The sequence below is a fragment of the Rana temporaria genome, chromosome 13 (genome assembly GCF_905171775.1).
Source record: "Rana temporaria chromosome 13, aRanTem1.1, whole genome shotgun sequence".
In the NCBI taxonomy this organism is placed as follows: Eukaryota; Metazoa; Chordata; class Amphibia; order Anura; family Ranidae; genus Rana; species Rana temporaria.
The window spans coordinates 25315330-25335525 of NC_053501.1; the positions used below are offsets into that span (position 1 = coordinate 25315330).

A 20196-nucleotide genomic window follows, 5' to 3' on the forward strand; every position below is an offset into this window, starting at 1 on the left:
TATTATTATTATTATTATTATTATTATTATTATCATTTTTAGTAGGAGTAATAGTAGTATTGTTTGCATTTTATAAAAATTGTGTTGCTTTGTTTTATTGCATTTTTATTAAAAATGCATTATTATTATTACCATTTTATTACATTTTATTAACATTTTTATATCTTGGATATGTATGCAGTGGCAACCATTTAATATAATTATGATTTTTTTTTTGTTCACAATAAATTTTTATTATAAGTAATGCATATAGTATAGGAAAATTATGTAAGAAAATTATGTACAAAAGATTGAGAGCTGGTTCTCAAATTTCGAAAATCTGTTCGCCTGTAGCAATTCCGACGCATGCTCGGAAACAATTCAACGCATGCTTGGATGCATCGAACCTAATTTTCTCGGCTCGTCGTAGTGTTGTACGTTCAGAGAACTTTTGTGTGACTGTGTGTATGCAAGCCAAGCTTGAGCGGAATTCCGTCAGTAAAACCATCCAAGTTTTTTTCCGACGGAAAATCGGATTGTGTGTACGATGATAATAAAAAAATAAAATAAATTATATATATATTGTATATAATATCCAAATGTGTGAAAAGGAGGTGGGGAAAAGCATGGGAAAATATACATATATATATTTATTTATAATTATTATTATTTATATATATATATATATATATATATATATATATATATATATATATATATATATATATATATATATATATATATATATATATATATATATATATATATATATATTTTTTTATATTTGAAATATTTTGGGCAAAGGTCTGCTTTTTGCCACGTGTTTCGCAAACGAGCTGCAAAACCCCAAGCGCAGGAAGCAGACGCGCGGCACAGCGTGCTACAAATGCGCCAAGACGCTAAACGCTCCGTGACCAAAAAGGTTCTGGGGCTAATTTAGGGCACTTGTCATGTCTAGGGCGGCCCATTCAAGTGAATCGGCCGCCCTAGGCGCGACATGTGTTAGCGCGTAAAAAATGCGCAAAAGAAATTACATATATCTGTTATATATATCTATATATAGATATAGATGTATACAATGGGCCAGATCCACGTACCTCGGCTCAGATACACTACGCCGCCGTAACTTACAGCGTATTTTCCGTATCCACAAAGAATTTGCGCCGTAAGTTACGGCGGCGTAGTGTAAATGTGTCGGTGTAAGGGCGCGCAATTCAAATGACTAAGTTGTGGGCGTGTTTTATGTTAATACTTCTTGACCCCGCGTAAACAACATTTTTTTTGAACGGCGCATGCGCCGTCCGTGGGGGTATCCCAGTGCGCATGCTCCAAATTAACCCGCAACAAGCCAATGCTTTCGACGTGAACGTAATTCTACGCAAAGCCCTATTCGCGAACGTTTTACGCAAACGACGGAAAATTCAACGCTGGCCCGGCGTCCATACTTAACATTGCGTACGCCTCATTGACCCAGGGGTAACGTTACGCCGAAAAAAGCCTTACGGAAACAACGGAAAAAATGCGCCGGACGGACGTACGTTTGTGGATTGGCGTATCTAGCCAATTTGCATACTCAACGCGGAAATCAACGGAAACGCCACCTAGCGGCCAGCGTAAATATGCACCTTACTTCAGACGGCGTACTAAGACGTACGTCAGTCGGATCGAGCCCAGCTTCAGGCGTATCTTGTTTTGTGGATACAAAACAAAGATACGCCGGAGCATCCTAGAAGTTACGCGGCGTATCAATAGATACGCCGACGTAACTTCTTTGTGGATCTGGGCCAATATATATATATATATATTATATCCAAATGTGTGAAGAGGAGGTGGGGAAAAGCAGGGGGAAATAGTTTAATATTTTTTTATTTTATTTTTTTTATATATTTTTATATTTTAGCAAAGGTCTGCTTTAACTAAAATCTGGAGTTGGAGTTCTCCTTTAAATGTGTTAATGAGCTTTCCATAGTTGTTTTTTCTGTTTGTAGTAAAAACAAAGCAAAACAGGAAAAAAAAACACAAAGAAAATAAATAAACACGAGAGCAGTTGTTTCATTGTTGACTCTCTAATACATTGTTATTTTTCAAAACTATTCTGCAGGACCTTCTTTGTCCTTTCTGTTCAGGCTGTTGATCCTCAATAAAGCATATTGAAAATGAAAAAAAAAGAAAAAGGCAGGGGATAAAATTGAGGCATGCTTTCATTCCAGAGCTGTGAGTGTTGGGAGGGAGGAGAGGGGAGTGATCAGGAGTAGGGAAGGAGGAGGGGGGACACAGGAGAAGTCACTCCATCCAGGGATTGTATTCATACTGCTGAAGGCAGGCAAGGCGGCAGGGACAAACTGCTCCACTGCTGGGACTGTCACACTGGAGGAGTCTTTAAACTTTTTAACTCTGGATGAAATTTTTTCCTTTTATATTCGTTTTTTTTCTGGTTTCAGTGAAGGATTTGAGGCGTTCATGGATATGCAGCCTGTACGGGTTCTAGCCTGCGTTAAAGTAAGTCAGCATTTTGTGGAATGGAATTTTGAAGTGTCTGCATGTTGTACTCTGTGTTTTGTCTGTCTTATTACTGTACACAGCCAACTACTTCCCAGCTGTCCCAGGGACCGTCCCGGGGACGCAACATCCACCCTTTGACATGTTCCAAGTCTTTTGTCCGAGCTGGACTGTAAAATCTGTTTTTATATGGTATTTTATTTATTTATATGGTATTTTATTTATTTATATGGTATTTTATTTATTTTTATGAATTGCTTTCTACTATGTAAACCATTGCCGCTTCTTCCTGAGCAGGAAAGAGCTGACAATCTAAACCCCGCTACATCCATATGGAGGGACCTACACAAGGCTGGTTATGGCAATATTACATTTTGGATGGAGTTGTGAGGAGATGGGGTGCTTGTATGGAATCGTTTGCGTGCACGTTGTGTTCTTTATTTTTTATCATCTTTGAGGGAAAGCTTATTAACCCAATGGGACCTTTTGGGGTTACAGAAATGGGGGACAGAAGTACGGAAACATGGGAAAAGCATACAGGGCCAGATCCACATACATTTACACTTGCGCCGCGTATCAGAGATACGCTACGCCGCCGTACCTTACCTGGCTTACTTTCAAATCCTCAAAGATTTCACGCCGTAAGTTACGGCGGCGTAGTGTATTTCTGGCGGCGGAATTCAAATTGGCGGTTAGGGGGCGTGGTTCATTTAAATGAAGCGCGTCCCCGCGCCGATTGAACTGCGCATGCTCCGTTTAGAAATTTTGTGCTTTGCGCGAAATGACGTCGCAACTACGTCATTTTTTGAACTTAGACGTGACTTACGTCCATCCCTATTCACGGATGACTTCCGCAAAAAAATAAAAAAAACGAGTTTCGACGCGGGGAACGACGGCCATACTTAACATGGCAAGTCTATCTATACGCCGCAAAATAGCAGCTTTAACTATACGCCGGAAAAAGCCGACTAGAGACGACGTAAGAGAATGCGACGGCCGCGCATACGTTCGTGGATCGTCGGGGAAAAAGCAAATTTGCATACCTGACGCGGAAAACGACGCGAACTCCACCCAGCGGGCGCCAAAGTATTGCACCTATGTTCCGAAGGCGTACGAAGCCGTACGCCTGTCGGATCGAACCCAGAAGCCGTCGTATCTTGGTTTGAGGATTCAAACTAAAGATACGACGCGGGTAATTTGAAAGTACGCCGGCGTATCAGTAGATACGCCGGCGTACTCGCTATGTGGATCTAGCCCAAAGTTTCTATGAAGGTTTCTTTTTTTAGTTTAAAGCTCATTAACACGATGGCACATGATGGGGTGGATGTATGGAAAGAACATATTTGCTTGCAGGTTATATCGCTTTTTAATATTTTTTGGGGGGAAAAAGTTGACCCAGTGGAACATTTTTGGGGTTTGGGGGGTGCGATAGAAGCTGATAAATCATTTGGTACATATTTGGGTTGGGGAGAGATGGGGGTGGATGTATGGAAACATGAAAAGAACATATCATAGCCTTGCAGGTTGTGTTCCTCCTTTTTTATATATATATATATATATTTTGGGGTAAAAGCTGATCACCCACTTGGTACCATTAGGGTTGTAGAGAGATGGGGGTGGATGCATGAAAACATGATTTTTATATAATTTTTGGGTAAAAGCTGACCACTTGATACATAATTGGGTTGGGGGGAGATGGGGTGGATGTATAGAGATAGCAAAGGAACAAATCATATTCTTGCAGGTTGTGTTCCCCCCCCCCCCCCCCCCTCCTTTTTATATTTTTTTGGGGGTAAAAGGTATTAAACACCAGAGCTGCTGATAAGGTATTACAGCCAGTCCTCCTGTACTGGGCCCGGGCCCCATTGGTTCAAAGGGGGGGCAACGGTTGCTGGTTTATTAAATTTTTTGGAAGATGTCTGCATCCCTACCCCACTGTTGACTGGGCCTCCCTGTGTGCCCCTGTCCCCTTGCCCTCCTCATCTCCCACCAGCAGCTGCTGAGGACACATAGGGGAATGTTTCAGGGTGGAGAATGGGGGGGTTAAATATGTTCTATTTAGCAGCCCCTTCATTTGCTGAATAAATATAGTGAAAGATTGGTACAGATCACTCACTGTGTCCATTCATCAGTTTTGAGTGAACAGGAAGCCTCAGAGTGCTTCCCGTTGATTCACAGTTCAGGGCAGCTGAGGTTGCAGAGAAAAAGACTAGGGAATCTCTGTACTCCGTCCCTTTCCCTGTCTAAAAAGGGGGACATCATGGGTCTGTTTAGACCCCTTATATTTCACCAAAGGCCTCCAACAGGGCTGTTTAAAATGTAAAAAAAAAAAAGATATCACAGGGCCCCCCTCAATTTATCTAACAGTAGCCCTTACAAACCAAATGGTAAGTTTTGGGGTTGGGATGAGATGGGGTGGATGTACGGAAAAATGGGGGGGGATCTGATTTCCTTACAGGTTGTGTCCCCTTATTTGTATTCTTTAGGGGGTAAAGGCTATTAACCCAATGGTGCATTTGGGGTTGTGGGGAGATGGAGTGGATGTATGGAAAGAATATCCTATCCTTGCAGGTTGTGTTTCTTTTTTATATATGTTTCAGTAAGCGTTGATAAACCCAATGATATGTTTTGGGGTTGGGGAGATGGGGTGGATGTACAGAAACGCATAAAGAATTTATAATTTCCCTGCATGTTGGGTCCCTTTTTATTTTTTTGCTGAAAGCTTATACTCCGTGGTACATTTTGGGGTCATAGACCTAAGGGAAAGGTATGATCCTAAACGGTAATGTTCGATTTTCATTCTTCACCTGGGACACCAGCACAGCAAGGCAAGAGGGCAGCCTGCTAAAGCACTGTATTTAGGAATGCTCATCTACTGGCAATTGAAGTCTAGAGTTTAAGTTCTTAAACATTTTATAGATGTATACATTACCCTCTAAGAGAGAAAGTATGGACAATGACCAGGTTAAGGTGCCCAATTACAGGCAGAAATTACCATTTACTAACCATCTCTTTATAATGTATTGTAATGCATGCCTACAAGGCAGCACAAGGTCCATGTGTGTGAGTGGGGAACCCCCAAACCCAGACACGTGTTTCCAATCTCATAATTGCATGCAATTTGGAGAAAATTAAGTAGAAGCTCTGGGGCCTTATGGTTGTCCTTTTTGATGTAGAGTAGAGGTCTCCAAACTTTCTAAACAACGGGCCAGTTTATGGTTCTTCAGACTTCTGATGGGCTGGACTTTGACCACTAGGATTAATAAATGCCCAGCAACAACGGGCGTAGACAAGGTTTCAGTCTTGGTGGTCAGTGGGACTAAATAAATTATATGGCACCTGCGGTCAGTAGGAGGAGGAATTGGGGCTCATCGTTGGGTTGGTGTCCAGTGGGAGGAATCATGTACCAATATTGGTCTTAGTAAAAAGAATAGAGTTCCATCATTGGTTTCAGTGAAAGGAATGGTTTTCCATCGTTGGTGTCAGTGGAATGGATGGTGTCCCATTGTTGGTGTCAGTGGAAGGGATGGTGTGCCATTGTTGGTGGAAGGGACGGTGTGCCATTGTTGGTGTCGGTGGAAGGGATGGTGTCCCATTGTTGGTGGAAGGGATGGTGTGCCATTGTTGGTGTCGGTGGAAGGGATGGTGTGCCATTGTTGGTGTCGGTGGAAGGGATGGTGTGCCATTGTTGGTGGAAGGGATGGTGTGCCATTGTTGGTGGAAGGGATGGTGTCCCATTGTTGGTGGAAGGGATGGTGTCCCATTGTTGGTGGAAGGGATGGTGTGCCATTGTTGGTGTCGGTGGAAGGGATGGTGTGCCATTGTTGGTGTCGGTGGAAGGGATGGTGTCCCATTGTTGGTGTCGGTGGAAGGGATGGTGTCCCATTGTTGGTGTCGGTGGAAGGGATGGTGTCCCATTGTTGGTGTCGGTGGAAGGGATGGTGTGCCATTGTTGGTGTCGGTGGAAGGGATGGTGTCCCATTGTTGGTGTCGGTGGAAGGGATGGTGTCCCATTGTTGGTGTCGGTGGAAGGGATGGTGTCCCATTGTTGGTGTCGGTGGAAGGGATGGTGTCCCATTGTTGGTGTCGGTGGAAGGGATGGTGTCCCATTGTTGGTGTCGGTGGAAGGGATGGTGTCCCATTGTTGGTGTCGGTGGAAGGGATGGTGTCCCATTGTTGGTGTCGGTGGAAGGGATGGTGTCCCATTGTTGGTGTCGGTGGAAGGGATGGTGTCCCATCGTTGGTGTCGGTGGAAGGGATGGTGTCCCATCGTTGGTGTCGGTGGAAGGGATGGTGTCCCATCGTTGGTGTCGGTGGAAGGGATGGTGTCCCATCGTTGGTGTCAGTGGATGGGATGGTGCCTTGTATCAGTGTGGTAAGAATATGTCCCCAAGAACCAGATAAAGATGCAGATGCAGCTCATAGGCTGCATCTGGTCTGTGGGCCACAGTTTGGAGGCCACTGTTGAGGATTAAAATGGTAGTTTTGTCAAGGTATCTGCATTGGAGGTAGGCTGTCTCTCCACCCCAATCAGGGATTCCCTCACTTTGGAAATATTTCTCCTCACTTCCTCTTTTGGCTATGGGACAGGAAATGAAGGAAAATCTCTACAATTGGACACAGATGGCAAAACAATTGACAGGGGTTATAACCCTCTCTTATTCTATCCAAAATGGATAGAATGGTTCTACGTATGATGGCGTGATAGCGTGGTACAGTGATCTTCTGAAGAGAGACAGTTGCCCCATGTAAGAAAAAACCCTCTAGATGCTATTAAAATGTTCTTGCCTCAGTCTCCTCAAGCAAACGATTGCACTAAACAATTGGAAATTCTCTGTAGACATTTCCATGTACTGTCCTAATCTAATGAGGAATGAATTAAAATTTCTGACTGCACCAATCAACAGATCATCCAATGACTGTGCTTTGATTGGATCTTTGCGCGCACACACAGTGGCATCCTAGTCTAATGAGGAACAAATTAAAAATTTCCAACTGCACCAATCAATGGCTAATGATTGTGATCTGATGTGATCATTGCGCTTGGTCAATTCCTAGTCTCTCCATTAGGAACAAATTCAAATTTCCATCTATGCCAATCAACCGTTCATCAAGTGATTGTGATTTGAATGGATGTTTGAGCAAACAAAGTGCAGTCCTAGTCCGATGGGGAACAAATTTCCAACTATACCAAAGCAATAGCTCATGAATGGTTGTGCTTTGATCCCATCTTTACGCACACATGGCCAAGACCTAGTCCGATAAAGAACAAATTTAAATTTCTGCATATGTCGATCAACAGTTTGTCCAGTAACAGTGCTTTGATCGGATCTTTACGCACACTCGGTCAAGTCCTTGTATGATGAGGAACAAGTTCATTTGACGACACCAATCAAGCGCTCGTTCAATGATTGCGCACACACAGTAGAGTCCTAGTCTGATGAGGGACAAATTAAGATTTCCAACTGCTCATCCAATGATTGTGCTTTGATTGGATCTTTGCGCCGGAGCTGTCTTTAATATTGATTGGACCCTGGGCAAAAAAAATATTGGGGGGCATGCAAGTTTGCTCTCCACCTGCTCTTAGACATACAATAAATATCATCAGCTAGACTTAAAATCAGTTTACTGTATCGGATCAGGCAGCGATTGGTTGCCAGAGGTTGCCTATCATTACCACTTACTGACTGGTTTCTAGAGGTTACAGCACACATTACGGCTCACTGATTAGTTGCTGGAGGTTACAGCTCATGATTTCTGCTTGTTGATTGGTTGCTAGAGATTACTGTACAGTAATACTGCTCACTGATTGGTTGCTAGAGGTTACAGCACATCATCTCCTCGCTGCAGAGGGGCATGATATGCATATGAATGCTGCCACTATTTACATATTAAAGTGGAGGTTCACCCAAAAACCTTTTTTTTTTTTTTTTTTTTTTTTAACATTAGATTGAGTCTCGTTTTGTCAAGGGGAATCGGGTGTTTTTTTTTTTTTTTTACAATCAAAGCAGTACTTACCGTTTTAGAGATAGATCTTCTCCGCCGCTTTCGGGTATGGGCTGCGGGACTGGGCGTTCCTACTTGATTGACTGACTGGCTTCCGACGGTCGCATACATCGCGTCACGATTTTCCGAAAGTAGCCGAACGTCGGTGCGCAGGCGCCGTATAGAGCCGCACCGACGCTCGGCTACTCGTGACGCGATGTATGCGACTGTCGGAAGCCTGTCAATCAAATAGGAACGCCCAGTCCCGAAGACCATACCCGGAAGCGGCGGAGAAGATCGCTCTCTAAAACGGTAAGTACTGCTTCGATTTAAAAAAAACTACCCGATTCCCCTTCACAAAATGAGCATCAATCTAATGTTAAAAAAAATTCGGGTGAACTCCCACTTTAATGCTCCTATTATTTGTATATGAAGGATGGTTATTTACATGTAATCACAGGGTCTGCAGGTGAGTCACCTGTACACAACAATAGGGCAGAGCTGGGCAGCACTGAGATAGCGGGACACAGCACAGGACCAAAACTTCAAGGGAAAAGGGAATTTAAATTAGGATAGTTGGCAAATATGAGGCAGCTGCTTTGGGCCCCACAACAATGACAGGGCCCAGGGCAGCTGCCCCTTTTGCCCTGCCTTAAAGACGACCCTGCTTTGCACACACATTCTAATATTAAGGGTCTAAGCTACCTGATCCACGGCTGATTTTGGGTACATTTGTATAACGGCTCTGCAGTAATGTGTTCCTGACGACTTGGAAACATTGGTAACTGTGAAATTGCGTGCATGCAGTTAGCAGCAAGCCATCAATTTCCTCTACTAATAATGCTCCGCTAATTAACCCCAGATTTTGGGTTTGGAGATGTGTCAAGGTGACTGTGAGATTGTCATAGTGATCAGAGCCAAACAAGTCATTGTCGCCGGCTCTGTGCAAATATCCCTTGTAGTTCTGTCATACACTTTAAGTTTTTTTTTTTTTTGGAAGAAATTGAACAGATTTGTGTCACGGCAGTGTGCAAACATAAAGTACCGCTCTAATGCTCCTATCACTGATCTCAGCCAACATGGCCTGTAATGAACTGGTGCGTATAAAGCAGCTTGTCGGGCTACAATATGTTACAGAAAAACGGCAACCAGTCGTACTTAGGACGCCGACTCACTGGGACCAAAAATGAACAAGATGATGTGAGATGTCTCCACCCACAGGAGTAGTGCCTTAGACCCATTTTCACCTCAACGATTAGGCTCACTAGGGGACAAAACACGTTTGAGGGACCTCTCCTCCTGTGGTCGTCTCACAGAGCTGAAGCCATCTGGTTCAGTTTTGGTAACCGTGAATCGGCGTCCTGAGTGTGATTGGTTGCCATTTTCTCTAAAACTCGTAACAGTTGGGTCGTGTTTGAGTTAAGAGAGAACAAGCCCAAAGAAATGGCAAAATATTATCTGGATTCAAAGTACAGCCAAAGCTCGTTTCGCTGTACTTCTCCTGTGGATCACAGGAGTGCAGTTCATTCTGCACTCCTGTGACCTGTTTTCAGCAGACAGCGGTCTAAAGGCCACTGTTGGCTGATGTTACAGAGTCGGTCCAGGCTAGGGAAAGATCGTGACCATATGGTCGGGATCCACCAAGGAACCTTGACCTACACCTGGCTCAGCCTCTCAGCGAGCCTTTGAAAGCCTGAGCCAGGCTCTCCCGCAGCCCAGCGCTCCAGTGAGTGTGTGGGGGAGTACTAAGAACTGAGCAATCAGTGGTCTTTGATCACTCAGTTCTCAGCCATATAGCTGCATCTGCCTAGATAAGTATGATTTCTAAAAAAAAAAAACTAAAACCTAAACTTCTTTTAAAAAAAAAAGAAAATGTCACTTGGAAGGAAATTTTTAAAGGTTCAGTCTACCCAGAATTGATGGTTGCTTTTATCTCTTGGAAACCCTATATCACAGGTCTCAAACACAAGCCCCGCAAGCTGAGTCCAGCCCTCCAGGCCATTTCATGTGGCCGTCACACCTCTCCTGCAGCTGCAGGAAAGCCTCAGCCCTCCTCTGGTCCTACTCCAGACCCTTACTTTCTGCTTTCAAGCAATGCATCCAGCTTCTTCCCTGCAGCAGCATAATGAAAGGGGTGCACTGTGAAGTACGGGAGAGTGGGACACTCAACTTCTGATGGTGGGGTGGCTCTTGACATGTAATGTAATGTAAGGGGAGGGGATGCACTGGACATCTTACAGATAAAACTGGCCTTTTGAAAACCATCATAATGCTGATGCAGCCCATGATGAAATTGAGTTTGACACCCCTGCCCTATATGTTCGCCATTCCTGTCCCTACACTCCTGGTGTGTCTTATTATAGGGGTTCCCACCATGCCAGCTGGGTTGTCTTTATTTTATGTTTTGTAGAACGAAAAGGGAAACCCACAAAGGTGGTTCGGAACACCCAAATCTCTTAAATGTATAGGAGCAGAGTCGGAAGGTATGGCAGGGAGATCTCGACGATGGAGCCTCTAATGAGACAAGCTCAACCTATATTTAAAATATCATCCTTGAAAGTACTGCCCATTTCGGAAACAATTGGCAAAAATCTTTTGCAGAGATCTTATGGTAGGCTTTTTATTTTATTTTTTAACTGTTAAGTGCAGTGATAATGCATAGGTAATTTACAAACCAGTTGATGAGACTGGCCAAATCAATATGCTTCTCTGTAGTTCTTGGGGGAAGACGTACTTTCTAGATGACATTTCGCCTTACGGAAAAAGCTTGTGTCTAGGTTACGTGTCTCCTGATCTAATTAAGTGAATAACTTGCAGCCTGTTATAGAGAAACCCGCCACCAGTGGAATGGCACTTGGCACTGAGGGACATTACTGTTTATAACTGCACCATGCAGACACTGGCGGTGTGCTGGCATTTTGTTGCGACTGACCGTTTAACATTGCCTAAATTCCTGCAGATAATCGTGCAACAACCAGATCTGAAGGGACAAACCATGAGGAGGCTAACAATTACTCATATTTATATAATGCTGACACTTTACACAGTACATAAAACTGTTCATATCAGTTTTTGTCCAGCTAAACATTTTATTTTTGAATGGCGTCGGGATGTGTTAAGAGCCTCTGTCAGGTTTAAAGCGAAGCTCCAGTCCCTATAATCTTATTTTTCTTTAAACAAAAAAGGCTTCCCCCCCGTGATTGTTATAACTTCTACATTAATATCTGGGTACTGTTAGGACTGTCTTCATGCTTGTTACATTTAAAGTGGAGGTTCACCCTAAAACAATTATCTAACATCACATCCAGCATACTGCCGACATAAAATAAAAAATACCAGCATACTTTTCTTCTTCTCCGTACATACCGTTATATTGTCATTTTCCTTCCGGGTTCTGATTCCCGCGGGACTGGGCGTTCCTATTCAGGAGGTAGATGATTGACGTCTGGTGAAAAACTTCCCAAGGCGCATAAGGCACGTCACCAGTTTTCCGTAAATGGCCGACCTGCGAGTCGACTCTATACGGTGCCTGCGCCCGCCGTGTAGAGCTAACTGCGCAGGCGCCATATAGAGCCGACTCGCAGGTTGGCTATTTTTTTTTTTTTTTATTGAAATATTTGCAAACAAGACATACAAACATTGAAAAAGGAGAGTACCATGGCACAACACCAGGTCTCTCACGACCAACATGGTCCCAACATAGACAATCTACCTAACATAGGCAGGTCGGCTATTTACGGAAAACTGGTGACGCGCCTTATGCGCCTTGGGAAGTTTTTCACCAGACGTCGATCATCTACCTCCTGAATAGGAACGCCCAGTCCCGCGGGAATCAGAACCCGGAAGCCGGGGGGGGGGGGGATGACAATATAACGGTATGTACGGAGAAAAAAAAATACCAGCATACTGTTCATGTCGGCAGTATGCTGGATGTAATGTTAGATAATTGTTTTAGGTTGAACCTCCACTTTAAGTCAATAATGTTTTACATACTCTCAGAAGTAGACAGGCCATCGAGGATGTGGGCATCCGAAGCACACTCGTGGGTATTATTTGCAGCTGACTAACCAGCATGTACCTCCCGATCTCATGCCTGAGCAGTAATGGCACTGCGCGGCGCAGTTTGTTCATTTTAGGTTGCCATGGCAGTGTCGGCAGAAGTTCTCGCCCCGTTGTTCTGTCAATCAAATGGCAATCCAGAAGGCAAGAGCAGTCGACTTAGACTTGCAGAATACTCCTGGGATAGATGATGCCGGTATTCCAGGAGTCAATGGGAACTGCCCAATGACATCATTGCCTAGGCGGTTGGAACAGGAAGTGCAGCCCTGATGTATCATGAAAAGGTATTTGAAACGCACAAAAAAAATCTATATATCCAATAGGGGATTATCGGTAACATAGGCAAAATAGGGTGGAGCGCTGCTTTAAAGTTTGTCCATGAGCCATCCAACTTTACCCCAAACAACTATTTCCCTATATAACGTGTCCTCTAAACCTAACTCTCCCCTCCTAGATTATGTCCTCCAAATCCAGCTTCCCCCCTCTAGAGTATGCCCCTCAAATCTAACTCTTCACCCCCCCCTCTAGATCCTGTCCCCCAAGCCTAATGCCTTGTACACATGTACGGGTTTCCTGAAAAACTGCCATGGGAGCTTTTGGCTGGGAATCCTGCCCGTTTGTATGCTTCATCGCAGTTTTCCCGACAGGAAAACTGCCGGGGGGGGAACCAGCTCTCTATTTATTTTTCCTTGTCGGGATTTCCAGCGTTTTTTTTTTAGGCCGGCAGTTTTCCTATGGGATAAGACTGCGGTGGAGCATACAGCATACACACGGCCAGGTTTCCTGACCAAAGCTCTCATGGCAGTTTTCCTGTCGGGAAGCCTGTTTGTGTGTAAGGGGGGGGGGGGGAGTAACTGAGCAGGTTCTTGGTTTTCTCTGCGGTAAAAAGTCCACCGGGAAACCCGTACCAGTGTACTAGGCATAACTCTCCCCCCTCTAGATCATGTCCCCAAAACCAATCTTCAGATGCCACACCTAAGAGCCGGTTCACACAGGGGCGACCTGTCAGGCGACTCAGCCGCCTGACAAGTCGCGGTCCACTCTATTCAATGGAACCGTTCTAATAGGAGCATCGCAAGTCGCTCCGACTTAGAAAATGGTTCCTGTACGACTTTGGGGGCGACTCTGGGCGACTTGCATTGACTTCAATACAGAAGTCATTTTTCAAGTTGCCTCTCAAGTCGTCTTGAGATCGCCTTGCCGAGTCGCCCCCAAAGTCGTGCAGCCCGTGTGTGAACCGGCTCTTACTCTCCCCCTCTAGATCATGTGTCCTACCCTGGGACTTGTTACAATGTTGCAGTCTGATCATTGGGGGAGAAGAGACTGAGGAAATGCTTTTTTATTCCTGCAGCAGACTGGTGACATAATTTCAGCTCAGGAAAAGTCACTGGCTGCTTAATTAAGGATGACTTTATTAATGAATGTGGCGTTTTTCTGAAAAGATGGTGTTGCTGTATATTGTGACCTTTTTAAAGCATGTTGGCTTTCTGACATGTGTATTTCTTTCTAACATACAGCTGAGCACATATGCTGTGCTGAGTTTTATAAATGTCTCCCTCCTTTTTATTTTTCTAGTTCTGTTAAATTAGGAAATTGCAGGAGTTTGCATGTATGTAACGTCTGATAGCCCAAAAGCAGTTAAAATCCAGCGGTTTGGACTCGGTCGTTGCTGGGTAATTACACTCTAGCTGAGTCTGTACATTTTCCGTCTTAGTAATTACAGGATCGGTATGTTATTGTTGCAATATGTTGGATTTCAGCTTAGAAGGGTAAGGAGGAGAGGCGACGCTTACAGACTGAGGCAGCAAAAATCACAAATGATGGTTTTTAGAAACGTTTTCCATTGCCCGGGTTCACACTGGGTACGATTTGGTTCGATTTGAGATGCGATTTCACTTGCATAGCATACTAGCTCATTATGTAATATTCACCTGGGATCGAAGCCCCTGCTGCAGTGCCAGACACAGCACCGGCCAGCGACATGTCGTCCCAGAGTTACTTATGGGTATCGTGACTCCGGCGCTGTGATTGGCTGAAGCCGCAATGACGTCACTCCTCCGCGGGAGCCGCCAGCAACAGAACACTCAATGAAAGCAACGGCACGGACGGGATATCGCCTAAACAGTTAAGATTTAGGCGATATTCAGGGTAGCTACAGGTAAGCCTTATTATAGGCTTGCCTGTAGCAAAAAGTGTTTACAACCACTTTCAGCCTCCGGAAGGTTACACTCCCCCTTCCTGACCAGGCTATTTTTTAGGATACGACTCTGTGTTGCTTTAACTGACAATTGCGCGGTTGTACCCAAATAAAATTGTCCCCCCCCCCCCCCCCCCACAAATAGAGCTCTCTTTTGGTGGCATTTGATCACCTCTGTGCTCTTCATTTTTTGCACTATAAACAAAAAGATAAAATTTAGAAGAAAAAACTATTTTTTTCTAATTCCTCTCATCCAATCTACTATAAATAAAAAATAAATCCTAGACGTGTGTGTGTGTGTGTTCATTACCCAAAAATATTGTTAAAACACTGGTAACAATATCCCATTAAAATGTAATTCCACCCTACGGCTTACATCACATAAATCCATATACAAATCCTATTCATTCCAGATGTTCAAAACATTTTATCAAAGGATCCCTATAGAGCAGCGGTCTCCAAACTGCAGCCTGGGGGCCAGATGCGGCCCTTTTTCACTGCTTTTATCTGGCCCCTGGGGCACCATTTCATTTCCTGATATCAACAATGGTGTCTAATTTCCCACTCCACTAACTGAAGAGGCACAATTCCTCCCAGTGACACCAATGATGGGGCACAATTCCTCCCAATGACCCATTACCATCAACAATTGGGTTCAATGACGCCACAGATGGGGCACAATTCCTCCCAATGACACCAACAAGGGGGCCCAATGACACCAATGATGGTGCATGAATCTTCCCATTGACTCAAATGATGTCATTGCTAATGTTGGTACCTTTTCTACTCCCAATGGCCACAGTTCGGCCCCCCTTAAAGTCTAAAGAACGGTAAACTGGCCCACTGTTTAGAAAGTTTGGATACCCCTGCCCTAAGGCAACATTTGCATGGGCAACTAGAATCGGTACAAATGACCTCACACACAGTGTGACATTCCTGCCAATGTCATTTGCACCGCTGCTAGCTGCAAGGGAAGAGAAATGATTTTGACCCTTCCTTATTTAATCCCAAATAAAAAAAGTTTTGGCGCACTTTAAGTATATGCGTTCTACATAAGTTTGGTTTTCGAAAGCATCCCTGTTTCCATCTAGAGTTGTGGGCCATAATCTTCTGTTGTATCTATGGAAGAGTAGGTCCCCAATGGGACACGGAGGGCAAAAAGAAATGGCCAATGGTTTTGTCTAAGGGGGGATTATTTCTCAATTCTGTACTTGTGTCTATAGGACAGAAAGCAGCAAAAAAATCTCCCTATTGGGACACAGATGACAAAAAACAGAAAAAGATCATATGAATACTAAAACATATTAATAAAGTCCACCAGTGTTCAACAAATTAAAGGGGTTGTAAAGGTAAAAGTTTTTTTTTACCTTAATGCATCCTAAAAAACATCTGACAGCACCGCCCACCCCCCCCCCCCCCTGAGCCCCCGTTTGACTTATCTCGCTATTTGAAAGTACCCGGTTGCGTGCGTGTCATCATGTTCGGTTCCCAGCCTGGCCGTTAATTGGCTAGGCTGGGCGGATTGATAGCAACGCAGCCATTGGCTGACGCTGCTGTCAATCACAGCGGATGACGCGGCGCGCCGGGGGGCTGGGCCGAGTGATAGTCGGCGGCTATGGCCGCCGATGTATCACGGGAGCGCGCTCGAAAAAGCTTTCCACCATGCGAGGGAGCTCGCATGAATGTGGAAAGCTTTTGCGAGGAGTAGCCTAGACAGCCGCTGAGGGGCCTCAGAAGACACGGATCCGGTCACTCTGTGCAAAACAAACTGCACAGCGGAGGTAAGTATAACAGGTTTGTTTTTAAAAAAATAAATAAAAATTCTGCCTTTAGTGTCCCTTTAATAACGTCCATCAATGTAACATCCACCAGTGCTCAAATTAAATCAATGAAGTTCATCCGTATGTGCAGTGGCGTCTACAAACGCTATTGGAAAGATCGTGCTGAATCCACCTCCAAATTTAGAAGAAATCGCTTCTTACCAGATAACCGTGATCCCCGTTACAGAGGATCAAGGAAAGCGTGAATGAGACAGATGACAAAAAAAAAAATTGCCATAAAAAAAAAAAAGCTTTGATGCACTTCAAAAATATGCATTCCATGTGAAAGTTTGGCGCTCAGAAGCATCGCTATTTCCCATCTAGAGGCTTGGGGGTGATGATGTGGTAGGTGTGTAGCGAAGGATTCCACAAAAGCGAGTTGAATGAATTTAGGTCCATGTCCTAATTTCATTTGCGGAGGTAATTGATCTCTTGGAGGGAAATCACATGCCTGGGACTCTGACGGGGGTCAATCTGAGGACAGCTGTCCCTTTCTAAGGAAAAGCTTTTCTGGTTTGCTGAGTTCTTCATCATTTTCATACATGCCAGAGGCTGCTGGGCAGACCAGTTGGCTGCAGGAATTACCCTAATCTGACAAGGCCACTTAGGACGGCAGGGGGAAGAGCCAGAGCTGTCAGATCGGAAGATTTATTCCAGGGGGACGACCAAGAGCTCTGCTGTTATTGTGAGATGGGCCAAAAAGCCCTTAAAGTGGCCTTGGTATCAGATTTATGTGTTATGCCAGCATGCGAAGTAATGTTTAACTGTGACTCGACTTTTTTTTTACCTCACAGTATCCCTGACAATGCCTTCATCTGCTTTTCTCTTTGGCAGGAGGGAGCCATCTTTGGCATCATCTCGTGTCACTACTTCCTAGACAGAGATGCTGGCCCAGATATGACACAAGTCATGTAAATCCTGGTGTTTATGCAGCACTTGGCCATCTTCATAAATGTGAAAAAAAAAAAAAATCGTATCTGAATGTGGACCTATGAAGTGCAAAGTATAAATGAATATATGAGAAATAAACAGTTAATGACGTATCAATAAGTCAAACTGTGAAAAAATGAACACTGTTCAAAATAAACCAAAGTTCACGGCTAAACATCATGGAATAATCCATCATAAGACGCATATACAGTACAGCCGGTGAGTCCAACAGGCAGTCGTGAGGGAGTACCTCAATGGGAACCAGCAAGGAAAGGTCGATGTTTAGAGGATGAGCCCCATCCGTTAATGAGGGAAAGGTTCCAACATCAAAGGGCATGTGCGGTTGTGTTTTTTTTTTTGTTTTTTTTTATATACCTACCACCATGGATCACTTTAACATCTGAGGTCTATCACATGGAGCCTGCCTTTTGAAGTTGGAACCTTTCCCTCAATACCGGATGGGGCTCATCCTATAAACAACCTTTCTTTGCTGGCTCCTGTTGAGGTACTCCCTCACGACTGCCTGTTTGACTCACATGCTGTACAGTATTTCAGTCCACCATTTCTGGTAAGCGTGCCAACCTTCTCATTTGTTGGTTGCACCTAAAGATCAAGTTTTCATTCACTTTGAAAAACAGAGACTTGCTTATGCAACTTATTTCTACACTCAGGCCTTGTACACACGACCAAACATGTCCGCTGAAACTGGTCCGTCGGACCAGTTTCCGCGGACATGTCCGACCGTGTGTAGGGCCTACCGGACAGTTTTCCGGCCTAGCGCACAGGTTTCCAGCGGACAAAAGTTTCTTAGCATGCTAAAAAACTTGTCCGCTGGAAGCCTGTCCGTCGGACATGTCCGATGGTCAGTACGACTCATCGGACATGTCCGCTGGCCCGAAATCCCACGCATGCGTCGAAGTGATTCGACGCATGCGTGGAAGCATTGAACTTCCTGGTGCGTGCACGTCGCCACGTCATCGTCGTCACCGCGTATTCTGTCCGCGGGGAATTTGGTCTGATGGTGTGTACACACATCAGACCAAATGATCCCAGCAAACATGTCCGGTGAAAACGGTCCGCGGACCGTCTTAATCGGACATGTCTGGTCGTGTGTACGAGGCCTTAGAGGCGCCTCTCTTCTATTTTATACTCTGTAGCTCCTGCTGGATTTTGCTTCTAATCCCCATGTGGAGGCTTCCATTTGTGAATGGACATTTTATGGTTGCACAACCTATCACATTGCTATAATCTTTTTATATGGACTATAAACTGAAGGATCTATGAATAAATGGCTGTGGAACGAATCATCTGAGTTTCCATTATTTCTAATGGGAAATTTGCTTTGATATATAAATGCTTTGGATTACAAGCATGTTTTCGGAACAAATTATGTTTTGGGTTTTACTGTATTTTCATGGCGGTAGAGACTGCGTTTTATTTCGAGCACCATGATACATCTTCACTTTATTATTGCCACAATATTCTCTTCTAACTGGAAGATAAATGTGATCCCTTCATATCTTGAATACTTTCATAATGTGTGTGTGGGTTTTTTTTTATTTGAATACCTGACATAGTGTCTGCGACGTGTTCTATTCTGCATTTCCTTGTTTGCTGCATGAACGGTCGGGTTTAGCCACAGGGCGAAACGGGCTGGATTCGTAAACCCTTAGCATACGATTTCACCCCATAAGAATGTTAGTCATTTCCTTTCAGGACGCTGCAGCATAAGTGCCTTAAATCCAAATCAAATGTTTTCTTATGTACATCTGGGAGGCTGAAAGCTTGCACAACTTTATGACTTTGTGTTTTGAAACTTTTAGGCTGGATACAAAAAAACATCTGAAGTAGAGACATTGTATGCTCAGAGCTACAAATCGAACCTTTCCATGGAAGATTGCCATTTAATGTGGATGTGCATCCTAACCATGAACTTCTCTTATTTGTTCCCTTTTGGTCTGTCTAAATAGTGTATTCAAAGCAGAACTCTGAGAAATTGATAACATCTGCCCTTACTTTGCCCCTCCCCCACCCTGCATTGCCATGGCTCAAGGTTTTTTATCTTCAATTATTCTATGCATGAATACTTGCCTGAGCCCCATCGTGATCCAGCGATGTTGCACAAGCATCTTGGCTCTCTGGGGACTCTCCCTCGTCATTGACTGAGACTGCAGTGGGAGCCAGTGGGTCCCACTGCTGTCAATCACAGCCAATGAAAAGAGAGGGTGGTGGGGCCTAGCCACGGCTTTGTGTGTGAATGGACATTCAGAGCGAGCCTTCCTGGGTGCCCCCATCGCATTGCTGATTGCTGTGGAGGCACTTGGCAGGAGGGAGGAGCCAGGACCCAAGAAGAGGATTGGGGCTGCTCTGTGCAAAACCGCTGCACAGAACAGGCAAGTATAACATGTTTTAATAGAACTTAAAATGCTTGTTTTAGTCTAGGGATGCAGGAATGAGGTGTACATTGTGTTACTTTCCTTATTCCGGGCAAAGCGGAGTCCTTCAACCCATGTGATAGCATTTTATCTAAGCAGCTTCAGGCCGTGGTAGCATGGTTGCCTTGGTTAATAGCCGTGCACTGCACATGACGCTGAGGTGCCGCCCAGAGATTGAGGACAGTACCGGATCCTGTAACAAAAAATAAATCATTTATTGGACAGTTAGACGTAGGAGTATATAATGCTGATTTTAAAGTTGTGTCTCAATCAGGGTTTTGTTAGTTTTCTC

At 44.3% G+C, this 20196-nt stretch overlaps 1 protein-coding gene across 3 annotated transcripts in view; it reads left to right on the forward strand.

Moving 5' to 3' along the window:
* FRMD6 (FERM domain containing 6) overlaps window positions 1–20196 on the forward strand; it is a 193995-nt gene that overhangs the window by 99709 nt on the left and 74090 nt on the right. The window contains exon 2 of one of the 3 annotated variants that reach the window (XM_040332677.1): window positions 2421–2478. The exons of 1 other annotated variant lie outside the window; for it this stretch is intronic. The gene's annotated coding sequence lies outside the window, so the exon portion shown is untranslated. Of the gene's footprint in view, window positions 1–2223; window positions 2479–20196 lie in introns of those variants that run through there. One more of the 3 variants, XM_040332676.1, reaches the window with a different exon arrangement.